Here is a 12193-nt window from a genome sequence, read left to right as displayed (position 1 = left end):
GAGATTGTTCTGAATTATCAGGAGGTGGGGTGGTTTGCTTGGAACTTTCTCCTCTCTCAGTCACATACCAGCGCTCTCTCTCACACTGGTTCTCAATGACACACCTATACACACATGCTCTCACTACTCACATATACACATGTTTTTTCTCTCTCACTTATATAGGCTCTTAATTACACATTTACACACATGCTGTCTATCTTTTCACGCTTACACACACACACAGGCTTTCAATCACATAAATACATGCTGTCTTTTTCTCTCACACACAGACTCTCATTCACATGCTTACAAACATGTCCTCTCTTTCTCTCATTTACACTCAGGCTCTCAATCACATACTCACATGCTCCTTCACCTAAATCAGCTCTCAATCACACACAGACACACATGATCACTCTTACTTATACACACAGGCTCTTAATCATACATACACATGATTTCTCTCACACACAAAGGATCTCAATCATACACACATACTCTTTCACACAAACAGGTTTTCAATCACAAACTTACACATACAGGTTCCCAATGGTAAACTTACATTCATGCTCTCTCTCTCTCACAGGCAGGCTATCAATCACACACATACTCTCTTTCACATATACAAGCTCTCAATCATTCACATATTGCAATCTCTCACTCACTCACACACACACACACACAGCCCCCCCCCCCCCCCCCCCGCAGCCCGGAAGAGGAAGTGGAGAGTATCGGGTGCCTGCGCGGCAAGAAGAGGCCACGCTAGTGCGCTCAGCATCGGCCCGAAGAAAAGAAGACTGCAGCGCGGCTCGGAAGAAAATGAAGAGCTTCAACCGCGGCCGATGGGACTCCGCCTCCGTGAGGGCTGAAAATGAAGAGGTTAGCGTTTGGAGGAGGCTGCTGCTGCTGCCGCGAGTTCCCGGGGTGGGGGTGAGGGAGAGAGAGAGTGGCTCGCTCATTCACTCTCTCTCTCCCCCACCCCGGGAACTCGCGGCAGCAGCAGCAGCCTCCTCCCAACACTAACCTCTTCATTTTCAGCGGAGGCGGAGTCCCATCGGCCACGGTTGAACCTCTTCATTTTCTTCTGAGCCGCGCTGCAGTCTTCTTTTCTTCGGGCCGATGCCGAGCGCACTAGCGTGGCCTCTTCTTGCCGCGCAGGCACCCGATACTCTCCACTTCCTCTTCCGGGCCGCGGGGGGGGCGGGAAGAAGAGAGCACGCCGGTGCCGCTGACTCCAGCTGTCCTGCCGCGTTCCGCCCGGGCTGACAGCATTTTAAGCCCGGGCGGAGGAGGACTGGGGAGCAGCTGGGTCAGCGGGAAAGTGTGGCAACTGTCTGCGAGCCAGATGCAGCCCTCAAAAGAGCCATATCTGGCTCGCGAGCCATGGGTTCCCGACCCCTGGTCTGAGACCAACATGGAGACTGTGATTGACCCAGAATCCTCTGCTGCCTTGGCCTACGTGCAGTTCTGGCCATGTGAACCCTAAATGCCCTATTGAGCCTGACCTGGAGAAATCTGGACAGCAGCTGTAGCTGTCTAAAACTTGTGATGGATGGTCATAGGCTCACAAAAGCAGAAGGAAAAGGTCAGAATCTCAGGCTAGAATTTCAACCATAGTGGCACCTGTAAAAACAGCCTAAACCATAAAGATCTCCCTGAGCGGGTAAAAAATTGACAGGACAAAGGACTAACAGAAGTTTAATGCGAACACCAGGCAAATAGGCCCCAATTTGGGAAAATGATCAGGGTAAAATACGTCTAATTTACCTTCTTTTTGACATGAGAAACTGTGTACATGATACTCCCATAGGTTCATGCATTTCAGGGGATTACTTACTTGAGATTGCCCGTTTCACTTATAAAAGAAGAATTAGTTGATGTACAAAGGCGAGACAGGTCTTGCCAGAGAACTGCTGCAATTCTGTTTCTCCCAGGAACACCTGTATTGCTTATTGATATACAATAAAAAATTGAGATTTGTTTCTACAAAATTTTGGTGTGGTATCCTTGTGTCCATGGAGAAGCCCATTAAGCGTGTTTGGCGCTTAACAATATTAAGCAGCACTAGCAATTAAAGAGTATAAGCTACCAGAAACTGAAAGGTAAGTGGCAGAAGGGAATCACATCAGTCAGGGAAGGATAAACAAAAAGGACAATAACTTTGAAACAGCCGCATGGGCGCAAGTGTGCATGTTTGCTGGCTCGCACCAAAGGATGCGGCCGTATTATAATATACGTGCGTATATGTGCGCACTGTACAAAATAGGCTTTATGTACATACATGTGTGGATGCACACATGTGCTTGCAAATGCCACCTCTACCACATAAGTGGGGGGATTTTAGTAGACACATGCACTGACGCAATTACCAGTTTCCCAAATTCATTCCCAATTCGCCCAGGTAAAGGATAGGACTTCCTAACCCCCCTAGTTAACTAGCCTACCTTTTAACGTGTTAACCCCAACTCTTAAAACCTTCTTAACCTCTTTAGGTTTTTTTGTTTCAGGACTTACACACCATCCATAGCATAAGTAAAGTTGTGCAAAAGGGGATTCTGGCGCCCCCTTGTACATTTAAATACTTACACATAGATTTCATTGAGAAATCTAGGAACGCCCATTCCCCGCCCCTTTTTTGCAAAAGAAATGTTTTGTGCGCATACCAGGAGATATGCGCTTACTTGCATGCATTTTAAAATCCACGCAGTGAGCACTAGCCTGACTTCTGCGTGTATCTCCCAGATTTGGCTCACATAGGGCTTTTAAAATTCACTTTTTTAAGACTTTAGCAGCTTCCTAAAATGAAGCAGGTCCTTTTCTGCTCTGATTTCCAGCAGGCGACTATTCCATAGGGCTGGGCCCGCAATAGAAAAAATGTGCTTGCGAGACTCCGATAGCTGTGCTTGATTGACAGAGGGGATTTCTAGTGAATGCTGGAAGGCAAAGCAGAGACTACTGGCTGGCTGGTATATCTGAATAATGGAAGATAAGCAAGGTGAGGCTAAACCATGAAGGGCCCTAAAGTTGCAGGTGAGAGTTTTGAAATGTGCATGACATGTGATAGGCAATGCAGCTCAGTGGGAACCGGAGAAAGCAGAATTGCTTACTTGTAACAGCTGTTCTCCAAGGACAACAGGATATTAGTCCTCCAACATGGATGACATCATTAGATGGAGCCCAGCATGGAAAACTTCTGTCAAAGTTTCCAGAACTTTGACTTAGCATACTGAGTGTGCCCAGCATGCCCTATACCACGCATCCACAAGGGTCCCCCATGTCAGTCTCGTAACATAGAATTAGAAAGAAAAATAACAAAGGGAGAAACCCAACTCCGCAGGGTGGTGGGCAGATTTCATGAGGACTAACATCCTGCTGTTCTTGGACCTGTTACAGGTAAGCAACTCTGTTTTCTCCAAGGACAAGCAGGATGGTAGTCCTCACATATGGGTGAATTCCTAGCTACAGGCTGCTCCCCAACAAAAAAGGTGACTAACAGACACCAACCAGGTGCCAATGGGCACAAAAACAACAGTGCTGTTGATAACAGAGGAGGAGGCAGCCTGAACCCACACAATGTGCCCTAGGCAGGGAGAGTTGGGTTCTACACCTCAAAAAGATTCTGAAGGACAGACTGGCTGAACTTACTGTCAGGTCAGCCATCCCTATCCAGATAATAGTGAGATGCAAATGTGTGGAGAGAACTCCACTTTGCAGCCTTGCAGATCTCCTACACAGGAACTGCTTGCAAGTGGACCACCGATGTTGCTATGGCTCTGACAGAATGAACATTGACATAACCCACAAGATGCAGTCCTGCCTAGGCATAACCGAAGGAGATGCAATCTGATAGCCAATTGGATAGTATCTGTTTGGCAACAGCAACTCTCAATCTATTGCTATCAAAAGAAATAAAAAGTTGGGTGGACTGTCTATGGGCTTCTGTCCGTTCCAGAGAAGGCTAAGGCTCGCTTGCAGTCCAAACGGTGCAGTGCTCATTCGCCTTGGTGCAAATGGGCCTGGTAAAGAATATTGTCAGTATGACTGACTGGTTAAGAAGGAAGTCCATCACCACAGTAGGCAGGAACTTAGGGTGAGTGTGCAAGACCACCCTGTCAGCATAAAATTTAATATAAGGTGGTTAAGTCACTAAGGCCTGGAGCTCACTTACCCTGCGTGCTGAAGTGACTGCTACCAAAAATATGACCTTCCAGGGCAGGTACTTCAGGTCACAGGTGTGCAGTGGCCCAAAAGGAGCTTTCATCAGCTGAGCTAGCATCACATGAAGATGCAAAGACACAGCAGGAGGCCTTAGGGGAGGCTTCAACTGAAGTAGGCCTCACATAAAACATACAAATATAGGCTGTACAGAGATGGGTGTACCATCTACACCATCAGGTATGCATCACTTGCACTCAGATGGACCCTGACATTTTCAAGCTTCGATAGGTGTGGAAGGTTTTCAAGCCAGCCTCCAACAGGTATAGAAGGTAATCAAGCAGTTTTTATGTGGGGCAGGAGAACGAATCTAGGGCCTTCTCCTCACATCACCCGGAAAACAATTTCCACTTCAGTCCGTAGGACTTCCTAGTGGAAGGCTTTCTAGAAGCCACCAGGACCTGAGACACATCCTCTGAGAGATCGAGTGGTTGAAGGATTAACCTCTCAACTTCTAGGCTCTGAGCGAAAGGGCCTGGAGGTTGGGATGCCGCAACCTCCCTCAATCCTGTGTGATGAGATCTGGAGAAGTCCACAGACTGATCAGTTTTCGGATGGATAACTCCCATAGGAGTGGAAACCAGATCTATCTCGGCCAATGAGGGGCTATGAGAATCATAATCCCATTGTCCTTACGAAGCTTCAAAAGAGTCTTCACCAGCAAAGGAATTGGAGGATATCCGTACAGAAGGCCCTTGCCCCACTGACGGGCAAAGGCGTCCGAGGATGGTTTGCCATCCGTCCTGTACAGGGAAATGAACCGAGTTACCTTCCTGTTCCAGGGGGATGCGAACTGATCTATGACTGGGATCCCTAAGAAGCGGAAGATCTGATTCGCTACCTCCTGGTTCAGGGACTATTCATAGGGTCTGAAGGCACAACTCAGTCTGTCCACCACTATGTTCTCTGTACCTGCCAGATACGTTACCGTGAGCACCATCCCTTGGGACAGGGCCCATGACCAAATCTGGATTGCTTCCTGAATACATGACGGCAGTGTGTAAGTTATCTTGCAGCAGTGGTTTACAGTCACCTTGATGATATAATACCATTATAATTCAGCTGAGATTCTTGATTGTCTAAGCCCCTGAGGCAGCGGCTGTTGAGCTGCGAAACTCGGCCCGAGTCTGGCATTCTTATGAACATGTCTCTACTTTAATAAATATTTGGAAAAGATCAAGGCATCTATTCTTTTTTGTTTACCTAACGGCCATTATAGATCGCCTACCTCTCTGTTTTCTGGGACCCTCCCTGCTTGTTGACATACCACATTGGTTGTCTGTTTGGATCCAGGACAACTCTGTTGGACAGCCGAGCTCTGAAAGCCCATTGTGCATACCGGATCACCTGGAGCTCCAGAAAGTTGATCTGGCAATAGCTTTCCTAAGCAGATCAGAGGCTCTGGGTGTGGAGCTCTCTACATGAACTCCCCAGCCCAGGCTGGATGCATCCATGATTAGGACAATTTGAGTAGGAAAGAGATCCCCATTTCCAGATTGGAGAGTACCTGCCACCAGGACAAAGAGACCTGGAGAGACAGGGTGACTTGGGTGCAAGCCAGGAAGTTCTGCATGGCCTGGCGCCACTGCGACTTCAAGGTCCATTGGGCTCTCGCCAAGGGAGTGACATGAACTATTGCGGCTATGTGGCCCAACAACCTCAACATGTGCTGCGCTGATACCTGCTGGCTCCCCTAGGTTTCTGCCGCTATGGATGCCAGGGTGGCGGGCCATTAATGAGACAAGAAGGCTTTTGCATGAGCCATGTCTAGTAACGGTCCTATGAAGTCCAATTGAGGTGATGGACTGAGATGGGACTTCGGGGTAGTTGATGATGATGACTCCAACACCCAGATGGTCAAGCTCATGGACCGAATGGCCCCTGCCTGAGATGTGCTCTTGACCAGCCAATCGTCCAGATAGGGGAAGACATGCACACCCAGCCTGCGGAGATGCGCCGCCACCTTGGCCAGGCATTTTGTGAAGACACGTGGGGCTGACACTAGCCCAAATGGCAACACTCTGTACTGGTGTGCTGTTTCCTCACCACAAATCGGAGGTACTTTCTGTTATTTGGGAAGATCTCGACATGGGTGTACACATCCTTTAGATCGAGGGAGCATAGCCAGTCCCTGCTTTCTAGAAGGGGGATCAAGGTGCCCAGGGAAACCATCTTGAACTTTTCGTTTTTTAGAAATTTGTTCAAGGCTCTTAGGTCCAGGATGGGATGGAACCCTCTGTTCTCTTTGGAATCGGGAAATACCTGGAGTAGAATCCCCTCTCTCTCTGCCTTGATGGAGCAGGCTCGACAGCTCTGGCCGTTAAGAGGGCGGAGAACTCTACAAGCAGTAATTCCTGATGCGCTACCGGCCCCCAACAGAGGGCAATATGGCAGGACACCCAATAGGTTTAATTGGTACCCTTGACAGAGAATGGACAGAACCCACTGATCCGAGGTTATACTGGGCTACCGATTTGCGAAAAACTGTAGTTTGCCCCTGACTGGGGGATCCAGCGTCTCAGGTACAGGTAACTGGCTTATGCTCCCTCCAATCCAGTCAAAACCTTGTCCTGGAATTTGAGTGAGACGCCGGCTGGGGCTTGGGAGCTCTCTGCTGCCTGGGGCGGCCATGAGAGCTCACATGCTGCTGATGGGAATGAGAGGGCAGAGGATAGTACTTCCTCTGGTGATAGAAAGGCTTCCTCTGCCCCTACCTTGCTGACCTCCTGGATGAGGACTGGTCCAGAATGCCAGTGGAGAGTTGTTGGAGGGTCTCATGGTGGTCCTGCAACTGGGCCGCCATGTCCCTCACCCTATCTCCAAAGAGATTCTCTCTACTTGCTGGTATATCAGTGAGCTGTTCCTGAACCTCTGGATGAAGATCTGAGGCCCGCAGCCATGCCATTCCCACTGCAGAGGCCCTTGCTGCTCTTTCAAAAACATCATAAGTCACACAGACCTTGTGTTTTCCACACTCCAGGCCCTTACACCAGAGACTGGAGGGAGTCATGCACTTGCTTCTAGAGGTCCTTTGAGTATTGACTCATGTAGAGCAGGTAGGAGGCGATGTGGGCAATAAGCATGGCTGCCTGGAACACCTTCCTCCCAAGAATGTCTAACGCCCTGTGGTCCTTCCTTGGGGGTGCCGAGGAATGAGTCCGAGAGCACTTGGCCCGCTTGAGGACGGATTCAATGACCACCGATTGGTGGGGGAGCTGACACTTATCAAATCTGGTAGCCTTCTGGATGAGGTAGACCCTGTCTGCCTTCCTGTTAACAGGGGGTACTGTGAGGGAGTGTTCCTATATCCTCAACAGCAGCTCCTTAAGGATATTGTGCACTGGGACTGTCATGATTTCCTTAGAAGGCTCCACAAATTGGAGGCTCTCCAGCATCTTGTGCCTGGCATCTTCCTCCATCAATAACTGAAATGGAATGGCCTCTGCCATTACCCGCACAAAGCCTGGGAAGGATAAGTCCTCCGGCGGGGATCTCCTTTGCTCTTCTGGAAGAGTCGGTTCTAAGGGGAGACCCTCCAAACCCTCAGAGGAGAAATCCGTAGCATCATTAATGATGAATGTTCAAATTAAAAGTCTGACTCAGATTTCCTATCACAAATTGAAGCTGCTATGACATCTCAAGCCATTCCTGGATCCCATCAATTTCCGTACAACTTTACAGACATTGCTGTTCTCTAGCATAGATTACTGCAATTCTTTATTCATTAGTTTGTCCAAATATACTCTTCGTCCATTACAGATTATCCAAAACTCTGCAGCTCACTTACTGACTGACATACCAGTTCATGAGCACATTACCCCAATATTACAGCAACTCCACTGGTTACCAACAGCATTCAGAATTCAATATAAACTTGCCACAATCATACACTCTCTCGTACATAATGTTCAATCACCATGGATAAACGCCATCATGAAAATACATTCCCTGGTGAGATCCCTCCGATCAGCAAATCACAATATTCTGGACATCCCCTCCCCTAAAATCGCTCATCTGTATGAAACTAGGGAAAGAGCACTCTCAATAGCAGGTCCAATCTTTTGGAATTCGTTACCAAATGAATTGAGAAATCTAAAAGATCCTAGTTTTTTTTGAAAAAGCTTTAAAAACCATTTTATTTAAACTTGCTTTTAATGTCTAATCCATGTGTATGATTCTTTTGACTACTTGCTGCTATACAATGTCTATTCTATGTGACTTTGTCGCCATGTTTTAAAAATCTGTGACTGTAATATTGTAACCCGCCCTGAACATAGGAAGGGTGGACAAAAAATGTTTTAAATAAATAAATCATCCCTCCAGGGATCATATGGACTTTCATCCTCACTGTAATCAAAAGGGGAAGGGGCTCTAGGTGCTCGGTCTTTGTCCAGAGGTGCAGTCACCGGCATAACTGATGCAGGCCCTGGCAAAGCAAGACGGGGGGCAGCAGACTGTGGCATCTCTGTTGGTCTAGGTGGAGCTTCCTCCTTGGAGGAACCAGCAACAACCATCATATCGGACGGGGGAAGCATCAGTGCCCAGCCAGGTATCGATGTCTTCCCGGGAACTGGCGCCAGCCGGGTTGGTAACACACCGATGAGCACATTGAGCTATTCCAGCAGCAGATCCAAAGCGGACATGAATATTGTCGGTGCTGTTGGTGCCACAGGACCAATGGCCTGCATCGCCTGCTCCACCACCAGCTGGACTCGTCGTTCCGGCTCCTCTTCGAAAGTTGCTGAAGCCAACACAGGCTGGGAGAAAGGAGGGATGGCCATATCTTCCTCAGATCCCCAAGGTGTATCGATGACTGGCACCAAGACCGGTGGAGGCAGTCAGGGACCCCTGGCATGGATGGAGGATGGGCACAACTCGCCGAGGGGTTGCTTCAGGGGCATCACAGCATAAACTGGTGCAACCCCACGCCCCGCACCATGCATTGAAGGTAACTCGGCTTCCCTTGGTGCTCGGCTCAGTATTCCCCCGGTGCTGAGGTCGAAGAAGAGAAACCCGACCTCCTCGACCTGGAGCAGACCAAATGTGGCCAGTCCCTTGCACCCCTATCCACTGGCAAAATTGACGGAACAAACAGCCCCGTCAATGTTGATTGCGTGGTGTCCATTGGTGCTGATGCCGCCGAAGTCGATGGCTTAGACTTCCCTGACCCAAAGAGTTTTTCCATCTTGTTGTGTTGGTCACAACATCCCTTCAGGGTCATTTGGGTGCACTTGCGACAACCCAGGCTTAGGACACAGATATCATGGGGATCCGTGATAGACATGGCTCTCGGGCACTGGGCATAGACAAAAATCAGTTGCGGCCATGACCGAAGCGAATAAAAGAGGGATGCAAAACAACGATGGCAGTAGACAATGATAATGGGCGGGCACAGAGGCACCGCTGCCATGGGGGAGGTCGAAGTGAAGAAAACGTACCCAAAAATGCCGAGAAATGAAACTGGAGGTTAGGGGAGGAACCGAGAGGGACCCGGCATCAATGGAATGTAAAAAAAACCCCAAAGAAATTGGGGAAAAGTTTTCCACAAGTTTTATAGAAAAAAACAAGAGCTAACTCAAACTGTGATGCGAAAGCTCCGCAGAAAAAAACAAACGGAAGAGGGACCCCTTGTAGATGTGTGGTATAGGGTTTGCTGGGCATGCTCAGTATGCCAAGGCAAAGTTCTGGAAACTGTGACAGAAGTTTTCCGTGCCAGGCTTCATCTGATGATGTCACCCATGTGTGAGGACTACCATCCTGCTTGTCCTTGGAGAAATGTGATTATATAGAGAGGCGCAGGAAATTAGATGAACGCAGAATTTTGGATTAGTTGAAAGGCATGAAGATGAGAGCTGAGCAGACCGAAGAACAGACCATTACAATAATCCAGGGGTGACAAGATTAGAGACTGAATGTTGGTGCGAAATTCAGAATAACAGAGAAGCGGTTTCAAAGGGCGCAGCAGGTGAAGCTTCTAATAAGAAGATTGAACCAGGGCCGTAGAGACAAGGAGAAATCAATGAGAACCCCATGTTTCGTGCCTTCAGTAGAATAGGGATAGTATAGTTTCTACCATTTTGCTTGGCTCAGATGTCAGCTGTACCCATATCACCCCAGGAGTCCTTTTTAAAAATTGGCATCACATTGGCCAACCTCCAATTTTCAGGTTTGTGACTATTTTCAATAAGTTGTAAATCAACAGAGGTTTGCAATTTCATGTTTGAGTTCCTTCAGAACTCTGGGGTGAATATTATCCAGTCCTGGTGATTTGTTTCTCCAGTTTTAGTGATTTTGTTTAGTCACTCAGAATCATCACCATCAGAAAATTTCTGACATTGGTATGCATTCCAAAATCCTCCTCTCTAAAGGCAGAAGCAAAGAATTAATTTAGTGTCTCTATTTCCTTGTCCTTCCTGAGCAACCCTTTTATCCCTTGGTTATCTAGTAGCCGAAATGACTCTCTCATAGGCTTTTTGCTTCAAATGTACCTGAAAGTCTTTATTACTCTATGGCAAGCTTCTTTTCAAATTGTCTTTGCCTGTTTATTTTTTTACATTTAACTTGCCATTGCTTACACTCTTCCCTATTTCCCTCATTTGGGTCTGCTTTTCATTTTTGAAAGATGCCCAAGCTGGCAGTCATTTGGTTTTCCTTTGACCTTTTCTAATGCATGGAATACATTTGGTCTGGGCCTCAAGGATGGTAATTTTAAATGGTGTCCATAATTCCTGCAAGTTTTTAACCCTGTGAATTGCTCCTTTTAGTTTTTTTCTAACAAATTTCTTCATAGTCTCCCTTTTTATAGTTAAATGCTACTTTAATAATTTTCCTTAGTATTCACCCTCCGGTGATTATGTCAAATTTTATTACTTTATAATCACTGTTGCCAATTGAATCCAATCTCATGCACCAGGCTCTATATTCCACTAAGAATTAGATCTAATGTAGTTCCCCTTCTGGTTAGTTCCATGACCAACTGCTGCATGAAGCAGTCATTGAAGGCATCTCGGAACTTTACCTCCTTGATATGACATTTACCCAATCAATACACAGGTAATTGGTCTCATATTGGGGTCGACATTTGAGCGTCAATATTTAAATTAGGGGAAACGCAAAAAAGGAGGCGCAAGGGAAAATTTGTGCATCCCTAGCACGTCCTCAGCATTGGGCACACAGGAGAGGTAGCTGTCAAGCAGGTTGGGAAAATGGACGCTCAATCTACTACCGTCCATTTTCTCCCACTACCTGCATAGACATGCAGAAGATACAAGATACTATTAGCAGGAATCACAGAAAGCAGGACTTTTCTTTTTTATCAATGCGCCCTCAAGCGTGGCATACCTTTATGCCAGCCCCAGACTGGCATAAAATTTGCTGTGTTGCAATGGGCATGTTGGCTGCGTGCGAAACGTGTTGCTTCGCAGGGATTAATTAATAGCCTCATCTACATGGAATTTACATGTTTGTGATGAATGCTATTAGCTACGCATGTTTTGGCCACGCTGATCTCCATATTGCATCGGGGGTTATGGATGCGTGTCCAAAACACGTGTCCAATCGCATGTTAAACCATGTGCTAGCTGCTGCACATGGTATTGCATTGGCTCCGTTATTATTCTGTTGCTCATTTTACTAGCCAGTCTGATCTCTGTTAGCATTTTACAGTCTTTCTTCACCCTGGCTTGGTGGGCAATAATATATCCTCATACTCTTCCCTTTCACCCTAGGAATTTCTACAGATATTTTAAAGTAGGCTTATTTATATTTCTATTTTTACATGTACCTGCAACCTGCTTATTATAAGTGATGCAGTTTGCAGTCATTTTTATCTGCATGGTCTGTATTTAAATACATCTGGGATTTTTCAGCTTTTACAATCACCTCTCTATTGGGACATTCTAACTTACTTGATTTGCTAGTATCCTTTGAAGACAGACTCTCCAAACCATAAGTTGCTGAGTAACTGCTTTACTCCATGTTCTAGTTTAAAAGCTGC

Source organism: Rhinatrema bivittatum, chromosome 1 (assembly GCF_901001135.1).
Source record: "Rhinatrema bivittatum chromosome 1, aRhiBiv1.1, whole genome shotgun sequence".
In the NCBI taxonomy this organism is placed as follows: Eukaryota; Metazoa; Chordata; class Amphibia; order Gymnophiona; family Rhinatrematidae; genus Rhinatrema; species Rhinatrema bivittatum.
Note: the sequence above shows the minus strand (reverse complement) of the source record.